The sequence below is a fragment of the Peromyscus eremicus genome, chromosome 1, assembly GCF_949786415.1.
Source record: "Peromyscus eremicus chromosome 1, PerEre_H2_v1, whole genome shotgun sequence".
In the NCBI taxonomy this organism is placed as follows: Eukaryota; Metazoa; Chordata; class Mammalia; order Rodentia; family Cricetidae; genus Peromyscus; species Peromyscus eremicus.
In genome coordinates, this window is record NC_081416.1 from 43,514,524 (window position 1) to 43,534,291 (window position 19,768).

Genomic DNA, 19,768 nt, shown 5'->3' on the forward strand with positions numbered 1-19,768 from the left:
ATGTGTGTCTCCATGCTGGCTGTATCCTTGAACACACAGAGATCCGCCTAGCTCTGCCTCCCAAGAGCTGGGATTAAAGGCGTGCACCACCACCGCCCAGTTTCTGCTATGGCTTGCTATTAGCTCTGACCCCCAGGCAACTTTATTTATTAACATACAAATAAAATCACATTTCAGTACCATTAAAATATCACCATAGGGGGGAGTTTCTTGGCACCTCTTTGAGATGTATCTTGAGCACTACCAGCACGTCTGTATTCCCAGCTACTCGGGACTACGGTATCTATGGCTAGTGCTAACATACTTAAGTTCCATTTTTCTTTGAGAAGCCTAGTCCCACACTCTCAAGTGTGCCTTATTCTTTGTGTACTTTTTAAAAAATTAACAAACTACAACTTTGTTTCATTTGCTTATCCTGTAATTCTTTTCTTTGGCATGGCTAAGAATCCAGGTTTACTCAAGCTGAGGTCAAGCTGCAGCAGTTGGCAGTGTGGAGCTCTGCCTTGACCTCTACCAGAAGAGAGAACCTCAGCTGAGGTTCTTGGCCTCTGGTCCTATCTGTGAGATTAATGATTGTTATAGGAGGATCCAGCTCACTGTAGATGGTGCTACCCCTACACCAGTGGTCTGTGGCTATATAAGAAAGCAAGCTGAGCAAGCCATGAGATCAGTCCAGTAAGCAGCATTCCTCTGTGGCCTCTGCTTCAGTTCCTTCCCTGACTTCCTTCAGTGATGAACTTTTACCTGGAACTGTAAGGTAAAGTAAACTCTCTTCTCTCCAAGTTGTGTTTGATCAGTGTTTTTTTTTTTTTTTTTTTTTTTTTTTCTCATAGCAACAGAGAGGCAAACCAGAACAGTGACAAATTCTAGAATTCTATCTACTCACACACTAACCTACCAATGGTAACATATCTGAAGTTAGGGCTGAAGTTGACCATCTTACTACTCGGTCCTTCTTGCATTCATTCATTATTTCTCCCTGAAAGTAACTCCAGCTTCTGGGCACCCATTAACATCTTCATTTAGTCATGTTCTCAGGTCAATATTTATTGAATAGCTGCTATATGCAAGGAATTGTGCTGGTTCCTGGAGGACTAGGAAAAAAGAGTAAGGAAGTATAGAGTCTTTGTCTTAGTATTTATAGCAGGAAAGGAAGAAATGGATTCTCTATGTGTAATTTATCAGACTGATAATGTGTGCAGGTGTCGAAACTATTGGGAGCGTGGCAATTCAGAAATGGGCGTGATCTTACCCGGTGAGATCAACTTCAGGAAAGAGAACACTGTGTAAGATTGAAAGGTAATAACAATGGAGGACTTTCTCAGCAGTGAGAACACTGTCAAAAGAACTGTAGAGATCAGAAAAAGCTGGGTTTTGTTAATGCTACCCAGGCTGTTTGCTGTAACCTAGGAGGAAGATGGGAGGGGTGAGCAGCCTGGCATGCACAGGTGCACTTCTTAAGCAGCTCTGTCAGGTGGTGTGGGGACAAACTCCTTTTGAATATTATATATCTCCCAACTTATGCCAACTGTCTGCTTCATAGGGTTCATAGCGACAGTGCCAGGCACAGGGGCATGTAAGGACAACCTCCAGGTCCTCACAGGCCCTCTCGATGTCCCTGTTTCCCTCTCCCTTCCCGGATAATTGGGCTTATTAATTCCTTACATAAATGAAAATTACTCTAATACCTGGCTCTCCATGTACCTTCTGAATATCAACACAGTCCAATTAGATCCTCTCGAGATACAGAGGTTTGGGGGGCTACATTAGCATTCCTTGTGGAGCAGTGGGGGATGCTGATTCATTTGTAAACAGCAGACCTTCCTGTGCTGCAGAGGACAGGAGAGCTTGTCCCTTTGCCCCTACTGAGGTAAGTACTAGAAAACAACCATCCAACCATTGTTGAAAATCCAGTAATGCATTATCCAAAGAGTCACTTAAACTCTTCTCAGAGGAGACCTTTGTTATCATATTCACAGCTCCCACAAATAGGACACTCAGAAGTTAACTTAGACATAGAGATACACCGCATCCCTAGAGCGCCCAACAGTTTTAAAAGTTAAATTGGATCATCTGAGTTTTCAACACTGTGCAAAAGGTTCCTGTTTAAAACAGTATTGAAGCTCAAATGGAACAGAGGCAAATTTAAAAAAAAATGATATTAAAATGTTAATTTCCCACCCATATTTCCACTTATAACTGTTTCTGAGCTCACTGAGTTGAAAAGAATGTTTTCAACTTTGCCGCAATAGGACAACGTCTGACTGAATTGTGAGCATTTCCAATCTGAAGTGTTTTGATTTTGATTTACATTTAAATAAGGACTTTTGCAGGTAGAAGGACCTCCTGTCACAGCTAGGACAAGTTGCAAATTCTGGCTGAGGAGGGATCCAAAAGAGAGGGGATTGGAGGGTCTGTCAAACAGTTGATGTTTTCTCCTCCTGTTTGCTCATCCCAACATGTATAAGTGTTGGTGTAAATGAAACGCTTGGAACTCTTAGGAAGAGGGACAAGGCAGCAGCCCAGGGTGGCGTGCAGAGCTCCATTGCTAGTTACACAATTTAAGGCTGATGAGGAAGCTGTGGGAAACTTTGATGCAGGTTTCTTGCTGGATGGGAAATGTATATTCAACTAGGGAGTGGGAACAGCTAACACTTCTCAGTTCTTACTCACCAATTCTTTGTTTTCTTTTCTAAATACCTAAGACTGAATATGTGATTTGGCAACTGAAAGACCCCGCATCTGATAACAAATCTGAAGGCATGGTTAAACTAGGCTCTTCTAACTTCTTCTATTCTGTTTTCTTGAATAATTTCCTGTTTCCAGAATACTACTATGGGTTATATAACATTTTTGCCAACATTGCAGTTGGTAGATTATCAAACTGGCTTGCACTGTTGCCTGGGTTGACATTACCCAACCAACTGCGTATCTAGGAAGAGAAGGAAAGAAGGTCATTCTGAAGTTGCCGTTCACACTAGATTGATTGATTCTAGAGGCTCTGACATGAGTTCTAGGCTGGTACCTTGATATGATGTGATGAGTTTTAAGCAAAGGACAAATAGTTTGTGTTGCATGCAGACAGACCCACTGTGAAATGCCTACAAGCTGCTTCAGCAGCAGTAATGAGGCGACAGTGCCTAGGAGACTTACTGTGAACTGCAGGGAGAGGTTAGGTGCTACATTCGAATGTAGTTGCTGGTCTTTAAATTGAATTTTAATGATCAGCCTCCATTGTGAAAACTGTGTTATAGTTTTCTCCATTATTTCTCTTTCATCCTGGTTAGATAGACCTACCTTTAACATCTGAGATTGAGCTGTTCAGGTTCACATTCCTCAATAGGTAGCTCTTGTGTGTATCCTTTGGGAAATGTCTTTCCTTAAGCTAGCAGGTACAGTTCCCAGGGAATGTCAATGCTCAGTTTCCATTATGAGCCTCACACTATCGTTTTGGCTTACAGCGCAGGAAAATACTGAGGGATGAAGGGAACAAATAGTAAGTAGATAGAAAACATTTCCCTTTATACCTGTAGGCAGAGGAAATCCCTTGAAGCTCCATTAGCTAACCTGGCACCTGAGAATCATATAAACATGGCAGCACTGAGCACATCTAGAGCCACACAGCCATTCCCTGAGCACGGATGGCTGTTTCTGTTATGATTCTAGCATTTGTCCATTGAATAAAAGCTGATGAGAACTTACTACACTTTATTAGGTAAGTAGTTCAGAAGACTCAGGGGCCATGCATATCCTGACAGTGTGCTAACCAACTCTGAAGCTTGCTTCAGCATCTTTTCTATCTATACTCCTTCAACCTCTCTAAGGACTTATCTCCTCGAGGACACTGACATCAAATTCAGGAATGTGCCAATCTCTATACCTTCCCTGTCTCTGGAAGTTCTCTTCTACCCCCTTTGCATCTTTCCTCTCAAATATCTCTCCCCTTGTCCAAGACTACATCCCCTCTGGATCACTATTCTTTGAGAAAGTGCAGTTTTCTTTTTTTAGTATACAAAGAAAAGCTTTGAGTTTGGTAGGAAGCTTTCTATAGGAATGTGAACTGTCCGTGCAGGCATATGTGCTCAAAGCTCAGTCTCTAGCTGAGGTACAATCTTGGGAGGTGGGACCTAGTTGGAGGAAGTAGTTCCGAAGGGGTAGGCTTTAGAATCTATAACTGGTCCCTGGTCCCTTCTACCCTAGCTGTTTCCCATCTGACATGAGATAGACACATGCCTCCCATAGGTGTTCCCACCGCCTCACTGTGAGCCTGTCATAACACTAAATCATTATGGCAGCTCAATCAAGAATAGCTTATTTTGCATCTTCTATAAGCTATCCAGTCAAAGGAAATTTTATGATTAAAGGGATATGAGTTTTAGTAAGTTCATTATTTAAAAATCAAAAGATTGTCTGAGGTGGCCAGTGTATAAAATACAGCAGAGAGTGGTGGCCGTGGGGCCTCTTCAGGAAAGGTAAATATGGAGGACATAGAACTTGGTTGTGATGTTGTCTGCAGCAAATGCCATGGGATATTTCCAACTAGACTTGATAAGATTGTGTCTGGTGTTATGGAGAAGCTGAATAGAAGAGGTTTAAGTAGGGTGAGGAGACTTCTCTTCTTGGGCATTGACAGAGGCAGTCCACATTCCATTCATCTCACTCATAGCATGGGTCAGGGGCAAAAATGGAGACTCTCTGCCTACCTCAAGCTTCTACCCTTCTGGGGCTCACCCTCTGTCTCTTCTTTCTGTTGTTCATGGCATTCACACACCTACATCCACATGTTCAAGATCCATCAGTTTGACCTCTCTTTCAACCCCCAAATTCCTTGAATACAACTCAACCTGGGTACCTTGACATGGAGTAGTCTGTTATCAGGAGTCTTCTCCCTTATAGGAGACTATGTGGGCCCTGAAGTATATTCCAGGTGAGTCCCAGGTACAGAGAAAACAATATAGAGTCAGAGGGATGGGCGACAGGTGAACGTGGATATCAGGTGGTCATTTACCCTTGGCCCTGTGGATTTGTGCCCTTGCCGTGAAGCAAGTTTAGAGTGGGGTTCTTTGTCATAGAAGTATGTGGTTTCTATGGAAATGAAGACCCAGTGTCCTGGATTTAAGGGTGGCATAACACAAAGAGCCAAAATTTCATCTTAGGAGCAATTATCCTTTCACTAATGTATAGGGAAATCACAGAAAAAATTTACATCATGCCCAAGTATGAGGCAGACAAACAGTGATCAAGGCCCAAATGCCCTCACACCAGACTGCATGCCCTTCTAAAAGGACAGTGCAGAAGAAAGAACCCTGGCTTCTTTTTACACACTCTCTTTTTGATTGACTTAGATGTTAAGAAACAAATTTTTCTTTTATTGATCTTAAGAAATTCAAGAATTCTTCCAAAAGATGAACAAACTCCTATGAACTTATTCATTGCATCCTTTGTGCAAAACATGCCCTGCACTGTCTTCACATACCAGTTCATATTTTCCTTAATGAAACCATTGTATTAAGTATATAGCACATGTGTGTGCTCATGTATGTGTAGTCATGTACATGTGTGTATGATGTAAAGGGGAAGAGAGAGCAAGAGTGAGTAGATGAAAATTATTTGGGAAAAGAAATTTACCTCTTTAGTCTCTGTGATAGTTTGAATGAGAATGGCTCCATAAGCTCATATATTTGAATGCTTGGCCCCTGCTTGGTAAAACTGTTTTGGGAAGAAGTAGGAAGTGTGGCCTTGTTGGAAGAGGCCTTGTTAGTGTCACTGGGGGTGGACTTTGAGGTTTCAAAGGCTCAAACCAGGCCCAGTATCTCTGTCTGCCTGCAATTTATGCATCACGAGCTCTCAACTACTGCTCCAGTGCCACACCTACCTGCCTGCTGCCAATACTTCCCACCTTGATAGTCATGGACTAACCCCCTGAAACTGTAAGCAAGCCCCGATTAAGTGCTTCCTTTTAAAAGCATTTCGTGATGGTTTTACATCACTGCAATAGAACAAAAACAGCTTCCTTTCTCATTTGTCTAGTATAATTGTAGGGCTGAAGATCAAGGAAGGGGAATTCTAATATCGAAACCTTCCAACTTCCCAATAAGCCACGCTTCTTGCCTCTGTCCAAGTTTCAGGGGTTACAGCATCAAACCAGATGAAATGGAAGGACATTGAGAAACAAAGGTAGCTGGGAGTGCAAGCAATGTCTTTATGATTTTCTACCAACATCCCTGCTTCTTTGTCACCCAAGCAGCTGAGTGGGGCACTAGAACAGTCCTGGGCAACAGGGAAGTGGAGTCCTGGATTGCAGAGCGTTGCTGTCTTTGAGGACGGATGCTCCCCCTGGTACCAGGACAGCCTGCTACTTCTGTATCTGGAAGTGCTTTTGAAGAAGAGGAAATCCTTCCAAGAACTTTGAATCTTTTTAATTGTATGCTCCTCTCACCAACTTGGTTCTCCATCTAGGTGTATATTTATCTCGAGCTGTGCTTCACCTTTTGCCTTCTGTGGTGAGCACTCAACTTGGTGTTTCCTGGTGCAATGTCCCTGATCTCTCACAAGCTGCCTTCCAGATCATCTCCAAATTCCAACATGGAGCTCCACTTCAGCAGACAGGGTCTGTGTTTTCACCAAGGGTTCTGTAAGGATCATGGTAGCACTCAAAATTGAAATTATTCTAAAGATTCTTAAGAAAAAGGATGAGTATTTTTTTTCTTGCATCTCAGTCTGGGCCTCTTATTTTAGAAGCTCGAAGACTAAGCTTTTTCATGTCTTCTCCTTCATATTTATTTTCATAAATATGAAAATACTGAGGAAAAAATGAAAATTAAATTCAGACTTGCTAACCATTTGCTACTGAGTATTTTAAATGTCTGTGAATTTCATGTCTCTTACTGTTGGAATAAACTTAATGACACATATCTTACAAGGCTGTGAAGCTTCAGATAAACGACATAGATGCCTATGAAAGCCCAAGCAGAGCTCTGCTGAATACCTCACATATTTTAACACATATGCTGGTTTTCAGTTTTGACTCTCTTCTAGTCATCATGTGCACAAAATATATGGAGCACATCAAGTAGTGATACTACATATTGGAGAGAGGGATGGTAGACTCCAGCCATGCACAGGTATATTAGTGAAAATGATACGTGTAGGGCTCTCTAGCTCTCAGCTCATGATAGGGTAATAAATATCTCATTTTGGGTGGAACTTGATTCGTCTATTTTTGTACTCTAATGAAGGAAGATGAATCTAATAAAGATTCATCTTGCTCATTTAGAACTGAAATCTTTAATTTCACACTTACCTCTTTTTTCCTTGTGTGTTTCCTGCAGACTTCATACAGCACATTATTGGAGAGGGAGCACTCTGAAACCATGGGATCCTTGAGTGACAATCTGGGTAACCCATCAATATGGTGAGTGGGTAGACCTCTCCTCTCTCGTCCTCTGCAGGATGACTCAGGGAAGCTGCCTGATACTAGCCAGGAAAGAAATAGTGGATTCCAAACAAGAGACTGAGACTGTGGCACTGAGTCTACTGTGAGCAGAAGTTGGGGCTCAAGTGATGGTGATGGGAAATGGACATGGCCTTAGTGAGTTGGCTTCGAAGGGAAAGCTGGTGTGGATCCAGTGTATTGTGGAGGGTGCAGGACCCTTGTTCCCTGAAGATCCAGCACAGTTCTGTGGGGATTTGAGTGGGCAGTGGTGGTGGGTGACACAGGGGACTTTATAGCTCCATAGCAGCATCTGTGGAGCCATCAGACAAAAGGACTGTCTTTTTGATGTCCTGTCAGAATTATTCAATCTCTTTTCTTATGTGGAATTTTGAAGCTCTAAGACACTTGAATATTTTAAAGCAGCCATTAAGAGGAGGAAACCACATATTCTAGTAATTTGGCCCTGTGGCTTAAGATGGTTACTTGGGGACATTGGATATCAATCAGTTGGATCTTAACATTATGGAGTGACTTCCTCAGCTAGTGGGTTGTATTAATACTCCATTTTGTTTTAATTTGTCCATGTCCTTTTATTCTTTATTGGGACAAAAGGCAACAGATTGCAGGATGGGATGTATGGCATGCAGAGCAGACTGGGAGAGTAGGATGTGTTCTCTCTCTTAGTTAGTGCTGCCTTTCCAGCGTCGGCCGTGGGTTATGACCCGAGCTCTTGGCTTTGGCTGAGTATTAATCTTTCAGAACACGTGCACTCTCTGGCACGTCTCAGGGCCAGCTCATTCAAAGGAAAGGCTTTTTTTTCTTTATACATAAACCAAATGGTGTTGCTAGTATACCCTTTTCTATTAGATTGCACGTTGCCCTGTCTTATTCGGGGTATTTGTGGTGCTATCATTAAATATACCGAATCTTCCAGGGAGGCAGTATCTGAAACACATATAAACTGGAGATATTTTGTGAACCAATTATTAGGCTACAAATAGTGTTGGATAGCAGGGGAGAAAGGACACTTCCCTACAAATAGAATATCAATTGAAAGTGTGGCAAAGCAGGGATGGTTTTTGTTGCTTTGGGGCTTAATGAATGATTCTATTTTGCAAGTGTTTCTAAAATGTAAGCGTTTTTAAACCAATGTTGTAGTGTTTGGTCTCGGGAGAACAGTGAGGATTTCTAAAGATAGTTTTACTTCCTAAGTACAAATTGTTCGAAGAACATTGTGTCCTGTAAGCTGAGCTGGACAGTTGTGCCCTGTGAGAAGAGCTTGGAGTTGATAGGATTTGGTGTCAATGATGCTATCCTAATTTGTTATGTGACCGTGGTCAAGTCACTAAGTTGTTTTGTTCTTTTTGGTTTGTATTTCTTTATTTTAATCTGTTTAGTATTAGGTCTGTGTGGCCCAAAGTCCTTTCCAGACTTTGACAAATATCTGTACCATGGGAAAGATGTTCTTTGGGGGGAAATTTGTGATTGTCACTTGTGCCTCTGAGTTGAGGAGTTTTGGATGCTCTGCTCATCCTTACCTTCCTGAATGCTTTGGGTGAGTTTTAAGGAACGGTGGAATTGCAGGCCCATGTACTGGGCTTTAAAGTACATATTGGTGGAACGAGACAGAAGGGTTGTTTACGGTGTGTTAGCTGGCTGATTAGATCCTGTGGGAGTGGACATCCATGGAAGGTATGTGCTCTGAGCTGGGGCATGAAGACACATAGCTATCCCTTAAGGATTGAGAAGCTGTTTACCATCTCGGCTTGGGATCTCAGTGAGGTTGTGAGCCAAGCATCCTTAGAAATGTGAGATTTTAAAATTTCAATGAAAGGAACCCAGAGGGGGGAAAAACACTCATATTTACTATTTCCTTCTGTGGTTTGAGTACAGCTCCTGTCTTTTAAATACAATATTAAACTTAATTCCTGTAATATATCTTTTAAGTAGTTCTAACTGAGATACCCACCCTATGGATAGGTGAACTGAGGTTTAGAGAATTAATGTAAATTGCTCAGTGTCACTCAATAGAAAGAGGCAGTGTTGGGTGGAATTAAGTGGATGCCAATCCTTAGCTTTCGCTCTACTCCAGTATGTTTCTAGTCTTTTCCTGTTTTTTAATGACCCACTTTCTCCTGTGATTATTACACCCCTTATTCTGGTCTCCTCTGCGCTCAGAGATTAATGGCCCTGAATCTCTCCCTACCTCTGCACCCCTCATCCGCCAGCTGCTACACTATTCCTGGTTTAGCTGGCTGACCAAATAATCCATTAAACTTATTGCCATCAGTGCTGGGAGTGACAATCATGGGCGTGTTTTACTCTGTCAGCATAAAGTCTGCATTTTATAGGGATTCTCAGGTTCCTCAGAAATCCAGATGTTGTGGTTGTGGCTGTCCTCAGCAAACCTTGATAATAGTTCCTCTCAGGGAGTCCAGAGAACGTATTTTCACTGATGACTGAGAAAAGGTCCCATAATTAGTAATGGTATATATATATATATATATATATATATATATATATATATATATGTGTGTGTGTGTGTGTGTGTGTGTGTGTGTGTGTGTGTGTGTGTGTGTGTGTAAGTATGCACAGAAAAGGGATTCCTCTGCCCTCTTAAGGGGAAATACATAAATTTCCCTCTTGAGCATATAATAGGATTTGTCCTGTAACCATACTTACTAATTACTTTTACTCTTGAGCTAGAACACACTTTATCACATTGCATTTGGGTGGAAAACTATAGACTTTGGTCTATATAAGGCATGGGATTTAAATAAACCAGTCTTCCATATTTGCAATATTATTCAATTTTTTTGAGTAGTGTAGTATAGATATGAAAAGTATTGGGTTTTCATTTTTTTTTGAGCTAAAGGATCTGAATGTAGACTTTTGATTTATACACTTCCTTTACCAAGAAAGATGAAGACTAAGAAAGAAAATCTCTAACAACCTTGTCTAAATGACTGCTTTTGACAGAAGGCAGGAGAATATCTTCATGGTTGATTTCCCCTCCCTTCCAACACTGCTCACAGGATATTCTACATTCATTTTCCATGGTAAAGGGGCAAGTCTGTAAGCACAGAAGTATCAGGAAAGGCAGCGTCCTACCTATGACCTCTGTACTGGATAGTTTTTATGTCAATTTGATACAAAGTAGAGTCATATGAGAGGAGGGAACCTCAAACTTTTATCATTCTTCATGGATAAAATGCCTCCATAAGATTGGGCTGTGTGCAAGCTCTTAGGGCATTTTCTTAATTAGTCATTGGTGTAGGAGGGTCCAGCCCATTATGGGTGGTGCCATCCTTGGGGTGGTGGTCCTGGGTTCTATAAAGAAGAAGGCCGAACAAGCCATGAGGAACAAGCCGTAGGCAGCATTCCTCCATGGCCTTTTCATCCGTTCCTGCCTCCAGGTTCTGGCCCTGCTTGAGTTCCTGTCCTGACTTCCTTCAGTGATGAACAGTGATGTGGAAACAAAAGTAAAATAAATCCTTTCCTCCCAAACTTGCTTTTGGTCATGGTGCTTCATCACAGCAATAGTTACCTTAACCAAGAAAGCCTCCTTATTGAGTTCCCATGATCCAATTTCACATTGTCTTCACCCATCAAAATCTCCTAGAAAGACTACTGAAGCACTGACTATTAGATTTTATCCACATTTTTAGGAAGTCTGGAATGTACATTGCTAGCAAGTTTCCAGGTAGAGCCATGCTGCTGGCATGGCAATCCCACTGGAGAGATAATGCTCTAGTCTACTTTGCATGAGGCATCCAGAGCAATTCCCTCCCTTTTACCTTCACTTCCTTCCTCCCTCCATCCTTCTCCCCTCCCTTCTTCCTGTCCTTCCTCTCTCTCTCTGTCTGTCTCTGTATCTTTCCTTTTGTCTCTCTGTGTTTCTTTTGTGGTATGTGTAAGTATGTGTGTACTCAGGTGTGAATACTTGCACGTGTGTGTGTAGAGGTTGAAGATCAACAATGAATGTCTTCCTCTTCATCTGATTTTTTTTTTGAGGCCAGGTCTCTCACTGAACCTGGAGCTTAACCTCTGGGCTAGAATGACCAGCAAGTCCCTAGGATCAGCCTGTCTTTGTTCCCCAGGGCTGGGGTCACAAATATGCACTGTCACATCTATCCTTTTATGTGTGTCCTGGGGATCCTCATGATTTTGTAGCAAGTTCTTTAATCACTTGGACACCCCCACCCTTACCCAGAGTAATACTGAAACATAGAAATCAGATCACACTGTTTTCTCAGATCCCCTCAGTGCATGTCAACGTTAGAATCTACCCATGTGGTACCCAGGAGGAATGTGTTGGTAAGGTGACAATGCTTCAGGGCTAGTTGATATCCTAGCATAATTACCAGTAGAGCCCTTTTTATTTTTTCTGTTTTGATGCTGGGGATGGAGCTGAGGGCTTTGCATATGTGATGTTCTTGTGGGCACACACCCAGGCCATATGTTAACATTAGTGACTGCCCTACTCTCTCAGAAGGATTTGTTTGGATAGTGCATTATATTGATTGCTATGCTATTGATAATACATATTGAGCTCATGCTGTTAACTTGACTTTCTAGAATTCTCTAGAGTAGTACTGCAATTGTGAAAAAGAGCTTTTCTGCACTGATTGAAGATCTCTGTATCTGTGCATAGAGTCGAAGGTCCTATGCGATTTTTGATCACTTTGATGTATGGCTAGTGTCTTAAGCATGGCTGAGAAGCTAAGTTTGAGATCATATATAGTTTTAATTTCATGTAAAGTATATGAGAGCACATGCAGCTATGAAGTATATGAAGTATATGTGGCCACCTGTGGACCAGGGTACACTTGTCTCCATGTTTAAGCCTCCAGAGTTATTTTCAGTTCCCAGAACTTCCTAGCATTCAGGTTCTCTTTAAATCCACTAAAACTTCTCTCTTGGAAAACCTGGCAGCTCCCTGGTTCATCTTACCAGTAGTCCCCAGAGACACACATATAATATCTGCCATGTTAGCAGTCAGAGTGGGGATGGCTGAGAGCAAAAAGATGGCATAACAGACCTGGCAGCTGAAGATGAGTCACATCTGCAGGCTATGGGCACAGGAGGACCAGAGGCAGGGCATCTCCTGTAAGCTTCATCTCTAGGGGCCACAAAAAGCAGTATCGCTCTCATGGAGATGAGGCAGTACATGTTCAAAGAATCTCATAGACAGTGTCAGTGACTTGGGGAACATCTAGAAGCCCAGTGACAGCACTCACTTCAAAACCCCTGGATCTTCTTGTAAAGGGGTCTTTACTAAAGGAAGATCAGCAGGCAGGAGCATGCTCAAGTATATCTCTCTGGCCACTGGAAGTGAAGAAATTGAAGAAGTTGGACTAAGGCTTCCGACAGATGGTTCTAGAGTCTTGATGGAATAGTCGCTTTTCATGTATTACCTAGGCTGAATTTGTGGAGAGTTTTGGTCCGTCTCACCACTGCTGAACACTACTTCTCTTGCATTCTAGATCTTCAAGGCCCTGTTGTCCTCTTTAGGCTCAACCCATGGGAGTCTTTGATTCCACTGGCTCTCCAGGTAATGTTGGGTCAGACCCTGGGTTCTGTGCCTGTATCCTGAAAGCCATCTTGGAGAGTAGAAGGAGCAGGGACCTTGCCATTTTATTGTTCAGGGTCATTAAGATTCCCTGCTGTGGTTCAGCTGGAAATAAAAGCAAGATTAGACTAATTTAAAATCTAGATAGAAATCATCACCTGTTAGAAAGTGAAGAACTAGAAATCCAATGGAAAAATACATAGGAAATTGTACTGCCAATATGGTAATTTTAAAGATGAGAAGGTGGGAACAGGGGGCACAAATAACTTTTCTTTTATCCACGGTTCTGATTCCTCTGAACAAGCTACATGTACTAAAATTGAGCTGGAGTCTCATAAAATGAGACCTGGGAGTTATGTATCTTTAAGAGATTTGGATATGACTACTAAGAGAACTGAATTGAGTGGTTATAAAAGTGTGGTATGTTCCTATAGTGGAATATTACTTAACTTTGTAAAGAAAAAATTCTAGCACACACAACAACATGGAGAGACTTTTACGGTATTGTATGAAGTTAAATAATCTAGTTATGAAAGGACACATTCTGTGTGATCCCACTCACGTGGGAGTCTGTAGAAGTCAAATTTATGCCAAAGGCCAGGAGACAAGCAGAATTTGCAGTTACCAGAGGCTGAGCACGGGGCATGAGTTATTGAATGGACAAGTTTCAGTTGAGGAAAATGAAAACATTGTGGAGATTTGGGGCACAGAAATGTGAACATATTTATAAGTGGTGGTAAACAGTTTTATTTTTTTCTCTCTTTTTAACTGTTATAAAAATTTCAGAGATGTAGCAATTCTGCAAAATCTTTAACCTCTTAAAATTTGGTTGGTTTACTTATGGAGATTTTTTTTTTTTTTTTTTGGTTTTTCAAGACAGGGTTTCTCTGTGTAGCTTTGAGCCTTTCCTGGAACTCACTCTGTAGCCCAGGCTGGCCTCGAACTCACAGAGATCCACCTGCCTCTGCCTCCCGAGTTCTGGGATTAAAGGCGTGTGCCACCACTGCTTGGCTACTTATGGAGATTTTTATTGTTGCTGTTGTTTGCTTATTTTGGTGGCTCTGAGACATCAACACAGGCATCATGCATGTTAGGTAAACACACGACCACTGAGCTGAACCCCTAATCTGAAATTTTAATGAATAGAAATTTCCATTGAGTTGGTCCCATGGCTTCCCACTCAAAGGTCTTGCCACGGAAAAAGGAAAAAAATATTACATTTGTTTTCTCTTGTTCATGGTGTTTTCTGGTTGTAAGTCCATATAATAACTTTTTGGTGAGGAAGAAAATGTATTTTGAGCACCTGTTTGCCTCTGAACCGCATCTGGACCTTCTACAATGTTCTCTTTTAACGTTCATAGTGGCTGCCCAACTCAACATATGGATAAGTAAAATCGAGGGTGAGGAGAGGGTTGGCCATTTGGTGATTCTAAAAGGATTATCAACCAAGAACGTCCACAGCTTTAGGAATTTCTATGTCCAGATACATTTTCCAGGGTGGTCCATGTTTTAACTTGATTAAACAAGGCCACTAGGAAGCAGTTGCCCATCTCTGAATGGTCCTCCTGCATTTACAGATGTGAGTGAGACTCGGGGAAGTTCACTGTCATGTTCAAGGTTGTTCAGCCATTTAACACCAAAGCCAGCACCGGGCACCATCTTGAAGTTATTTCCAATTTGTCTTATTTGCTATTCTGACTTTGAGGGGGAAAATACAGATCACATTTAAGTGGAAAATGTGCTTCTTTTCTCTTTATCATGTTCTTATATTTTATTTATTTAGTACAGGGCCTTATGTATCTCAGGCTTTGTAGCAAAGAGTGTTTTTAAATTTCTGATCCTTCTGCTTATAGCTCCTGAGTCTAAGAATCACTAGCATGTGCCACCATGTCTGATGTATGCTGAGGATGAAGCCGGGGGCTTTGTGTGTGCCAGGCAAACACTCTACCAACTGAACTACATTTCCAGGTCAGAAAACACATTTTTGAAGGAGTCAGCTGGATCTAGCACCTTCACAGGAAACATTAGTAAACTTTGGACCTGTTTTATGGGTTGGGTTTCTCTTAAGACATGCTGTCTTCTAGTGTTATCTAGACGAATAATAAAGAAGAAAAATGATCTCTTCCCTGGATACAATTTCAACTCTCAAAGAGCACATTCCATTAACTTTCTAGGTAGACTGCTTTAGTTTTTTGGGTCAAGGTGATGATAGTATGATGGACGAATACGGAATTATTCTTACCAGCATTGTTTTTATGGTCCCAACAGGCATGTCTGGCTTGTGGGAAGCCACCACCGCCAACACTAGAAGACAGACAGGACAGCCAAAACACGAAGTTCCTGTCTGGGATGACCTGAACGTTTTTCTGGTTCCTGCTCTGTCTCATGACTCACTCTTTTGGGTTTTGACAAAATGCCATCAAGTCTCAGAACACAGCCCACATCAGTGGGAGCTGGAGTAACAGTTCTCCTGCCTCGTCCAGCTCCCTGCTCTCCCAAGCTCAGGACGCTGAGTGTGTGGACTCTGGGGTACTGCATCGGAGGTAAATGTGGAATCCACAGAAACTGCAACCTTTTCTTTTCTGTTCTCTTCTGGAATCATGAAAACGTCAGGGTTGGAATCAATACACCATCCATCACAGAGTATCAAACAGAAGAGCTCATAGCTTGAACATAAAGCCTCTTCCCTCTCGCTCTCCTTGGTTTAGCTCTCTCTATAAGTATCATCAGGGGAGGATCCTACTATGAGAAGCCCACTTCCATCTAGCTGGACATATACTTGATTTTACAACACAGGTTGTAAAATGAGTTAACTAAAGTTATTTAGTTAGTTTTCAAAAATGAAAAAAGAAAAAAATCTGTCTGTCCCTAAGCTAAGACAGTATCATGGTCTTGATGGCATGCTGAAATACATCAGTGATTTGAAGCACACTATTACCCTTATTTCAGAGAAATTAAAAACACAGCACACAACACACATCATTAACCTCTCTCCTTCCCCCAGCACACAAAGGGTTATACAGACATTAAAATACAGTGCATAAAATTCAGCAACTTTCTCTGTGGTTTTCTATGAATATTTACTACTGATGGGCCCTGGAGCTTTCCTGTAAGACAACTCTGACCTCTAATCAAAACTTTTATGTGAGGACTGATTTCAACACTATTTAATTTCCTAACCATGGAAAAGGATGTCTACAAAAGTTCTCTTCCATCCACCTGGGGTTATATAAGCACACATTTCCTTCTCATGACCTCTGACCTCAGGACCTCCTAGTGTCTGGGAGGATTCAATGATATTTCTGAGAGGGCTTGCACCTGGATTATCTATTTAAATGTGCAGTTTGGGTCACTTAGTTTTTCTGCTTTATTTAATAATTTAGTCTCTAGGATCAAGGATTAGGCTCTCCCTCACAGACATTTGGGTTTTGATGATTTGACACAGTGCCTGAAACAGAAACATAAAACTTCTGGATTTTGTCAAGAGACACCCTGTTGCTATATTTTATTTCTCATAATAAGTTTTTCATGCATTTTTGAGACTGCCCATTCTACCTTCCACCTATGCTCATATTACCATGGTGTGTTAGCTTCCTGTCACCAGGAAAAACACTTGAGAGAATGAAATTTAAAGAGGAGAAGTTCATCCTGGCTCAGTTTTAGAGGTCCAAGTTCCTGATCGGTGGGTCCTGTTTCTCTTCAGTTTAGGAGGAGGCAGTATCATGCAGGGAGTATGTGGCAGAGTGAAACTGCTCCCCTTATGGCCAGAAGTGACACTGGCTGGGGACCCATCATCCCCTTCAAGATCATAGCTCCAGCGACCTGGACACCTCACACTGTGGCCAGGTGAATGGGCCTTACATCTCAAAGTGTCTTGACTCCCAGTAGTACAAGCTGAGGAACGAGCCTTTGCCATGTGGATCTTGGGGAAAGCTTATGTTCTAAATAACAGTATTTGGCAATGTTTGAAACAAGACTCCGGATTTGCTCTTCTAATTCCTCACTCCAAGTTACGTCATGACTCTGTATTAGTGGTGGTGGTTGTGGGGGGAACAGAGGAAAGGGGGACAGCTGATCCCTCGAGACTGTTGTGTGGCAGAAGAGGAGATTGTTGAAAACAAAGGCGATCCCTTCCAAATATCTGATTCTTGTGGAACAAGCCATGTGGGGTTGGATTTCCCAGACACCCAAAAGCAGAGGAACACACACAGCCAGGACGGGAACAGTTCACAGCTGTGTCTTAGGACAGGAGATTCAAGTGGGAGCAAGCTAAAGCGAGTCCTCTTTGGCCCAATCATTGTCCCCAGAGTGTGTGACAGTGTTCTCTGATGGCTCTGCTTCCTATCAGTCTCACACTTTAAATAACGTAAATGGTACTATAGTCCTTCCTTTGCTTAGAATCCTCAGTGTTGCTATGGACCAACACTAGGACACCCAAACCTTACAGTGATGTGGTTGTCCCTGCCTCATTCTGCAGCCCTGTCTGTCTGCCACATGCTCACTGCTCCGTAGTCACACTGGCTCACTACAGGTTTTTGCCTGTGCCAAGTTCTTTCTTGGCAGCAATTCCTTGACCATGTTATTTTTCTTGCCTGGAAAGCTCTTTGTCCTACTAATTCTTTAGGTTTTATCTTAATATCGTTTTCTTGGAAAGGCCATTTCTGTTAGTCTGTTTCACAACACTACGTTCTTTCCATTGTCTGGATCGTAATTAGGAATTACATGTTTATTGAGTAAGATGGTTAATGTATGCCTTCATCACCAGATGCCAACACTGGTAAAGGTAAGAAGGATTTGTTTTGCTTGCCACTGAACTTCCAAGAATTGGCTTGGGTATCTTGGAGTCAAGATCAAGATGAGCAGCTCAGCCTTAGATCACAGACAGCACAGAGCCAAGTATCCCCAAACCAGAAAACCCGCTTCTCTGGGAGCAAAGCCATACATCAAACACCTGGCAGATAGGACAAGACCAGGAAGTTTGTGTGTTCAAAATTCAGAGGAGGCGTACAGATAAACATACCGGGGAGGCTGATGGCACCGAATAGGGAGGGCTAAAACTCCAGAAAGGGGATAGATAGAAAGCAAGGGTACCAACAAGGCGACAGATAGCAAGCAAGGGCACCCACAAGACCGCAGTGCAGTGATTCGACTCACAAGGCCCCACTGTGGGCTCCTAGTCATAACTTCAGGCTGATACATTCTGTGCTCCTCTTTTTATAGACTGTCTGGAACATCTGCATTTGATTGCTTACGCTGGCCGTGGATGCTCAGTCTGCACTGACTCCCAGCCAGAGCACACTATGCAAAGGCTGCATGGCAATCTTTGGTATTCATGGAAAGTCATAACCAGAATGGCTTCCTTCTCTTTCCAGAGGCATATAGATGGATGACAGAACATTCGCACCATTTTAAATGAGTTGTATTAAATTAAAAGATGCTTGGGCTGAAAAGCCCACACAAGTAATAGGGAGGAAAAAACATCATTCAAGATGGCCTTTACAAAATTATATACACACATGTGCTCGTGTGCATGCTTGAGCACGTGCGCACGTGCATGTGCGTGTGTACACACACACACACACACACACACACACACACACACACACACACACACACATTCTTTCTAGGGACTACCCAACCTTATCAGGGAAGAATGAACCAGAAAGACATGGCCTGATATCTTCAAGGTCTGATGAAATGAAGGCTGTGTGAATAAGACATTGTAGACACTTTTGAAATGATTTTCCTCTCTTAGGCAAATGGAGCAGCTTTGAATGAATTTATCGATCAACCTTTTTTCTTAAGGGTTTTCCTCAGGTGTTCCTATACTCATAAAAGTCATGAAAACCAAGACTAGGTCAGCCCACTTTCCCTCCTGACCCATTTTGCCTTATTCAGTAAGTTTTTCAGTTTTGTTGAGGAATAGAATGCTTTTCTTCATCTGGCACGCATCCCATGCCCTAGGGAATTTTACTTGATATCCGGTTTCCCTTTCCTTCCTCCTTTCATTCCCTCCCCTTTCCAGGTGTCTCTGAGAAGCATCCAGCATTTGACAAATCCCAGAGTCTTTTGGGAGGGATGAAGTGATCCCTTTCAAGAGCTTATAGGGAGAAATGGCACATGGGAGGAGTCACCGAGAAAATACCCAGGGCATGTTTTGAAGTTCATTATTGAAAACTATTTCTGTCTCCCTCTTACAGGAAGATCTCTCTCACACATTCCTCCCTTCTGTCTGAGAGGTAGCCTTTCGTAGAACTTGTCTAGGTGCTCAAAAAGGAATTTTCAGTGTTTTCTCATCCAAGGATAAATTTTTATACTTTTTGTTTAAACATATTTATTTTTAAAATCTCTATATATCGATGCTTTGCCTGCTTGTAAATCTATGCACCTGTGTGCAATGCCTAAGCAGGCCAGAGGAAAGCATTGGTTCCCCGGGAACTGGACTTACAGACAGTTACTAGTTGTCATTTGGGTGCCTAGTACCAAATCTAGAACCAAATCTTGGTCTCCTGCAAGAAAAAGTGTTCAAAATCACTCCGTCATCTCTCCAGCCCTGCAAGAATAATTCTTTATTGAAAAAATCCCCTATCTATAAAATGGCAACTAAGCTTATAGCACACAATGCTACTCAGTTCTAGTTTCCATCAGCTTAGGTCTCCCAGCCTGGTCTGTTTGAGCTGGGACAGAGGGTTTATGGACCATCGCATTGTCAGGCTCTGAAGAGGAGAGGAAATTTAACCAAAAACTCCTTAATAAGCATG

At 42.1% G+C, this 19,768-nt stretch overlaps 1 long non-coding RNA gene across 3 annotated transcripts in view; it reads left to right on the forward strand.

Annotated features, from left to right (window-relative positions):
• Positions 1-893: 893 nt before the first annotated feature.
• The window catches only part of LOC131896893 (uncharacterized), a 39,274-nt gene continuing 20,399 nt past the window's right edge, over positions 894-19,768 (forward strand). For 2 of the 3 annotated variants that reach the window (XR_009375541.1, XR_009375543.1), the window contains exons 1-6: positions 894-1,299; positions 6,460-6,610; positions 7,332-7,414; positions 12,922-12,989; positions 14,861-14,975; positions 15,276-15,550. This is a non-coding gene — a long non-coding RNA (uncharacterized LOC131896893). Of the gene's footprint in view, positions 1,300-6,459; positions 6,611-7,331; positions 7,415-12,921; positions 12,990-14,860; positions 14,976-15,275; positions 15,700-19,768 lie in introns of those variants that run through there. The other variant, XR_009375539.1, reaches the window with a different exon arrangement.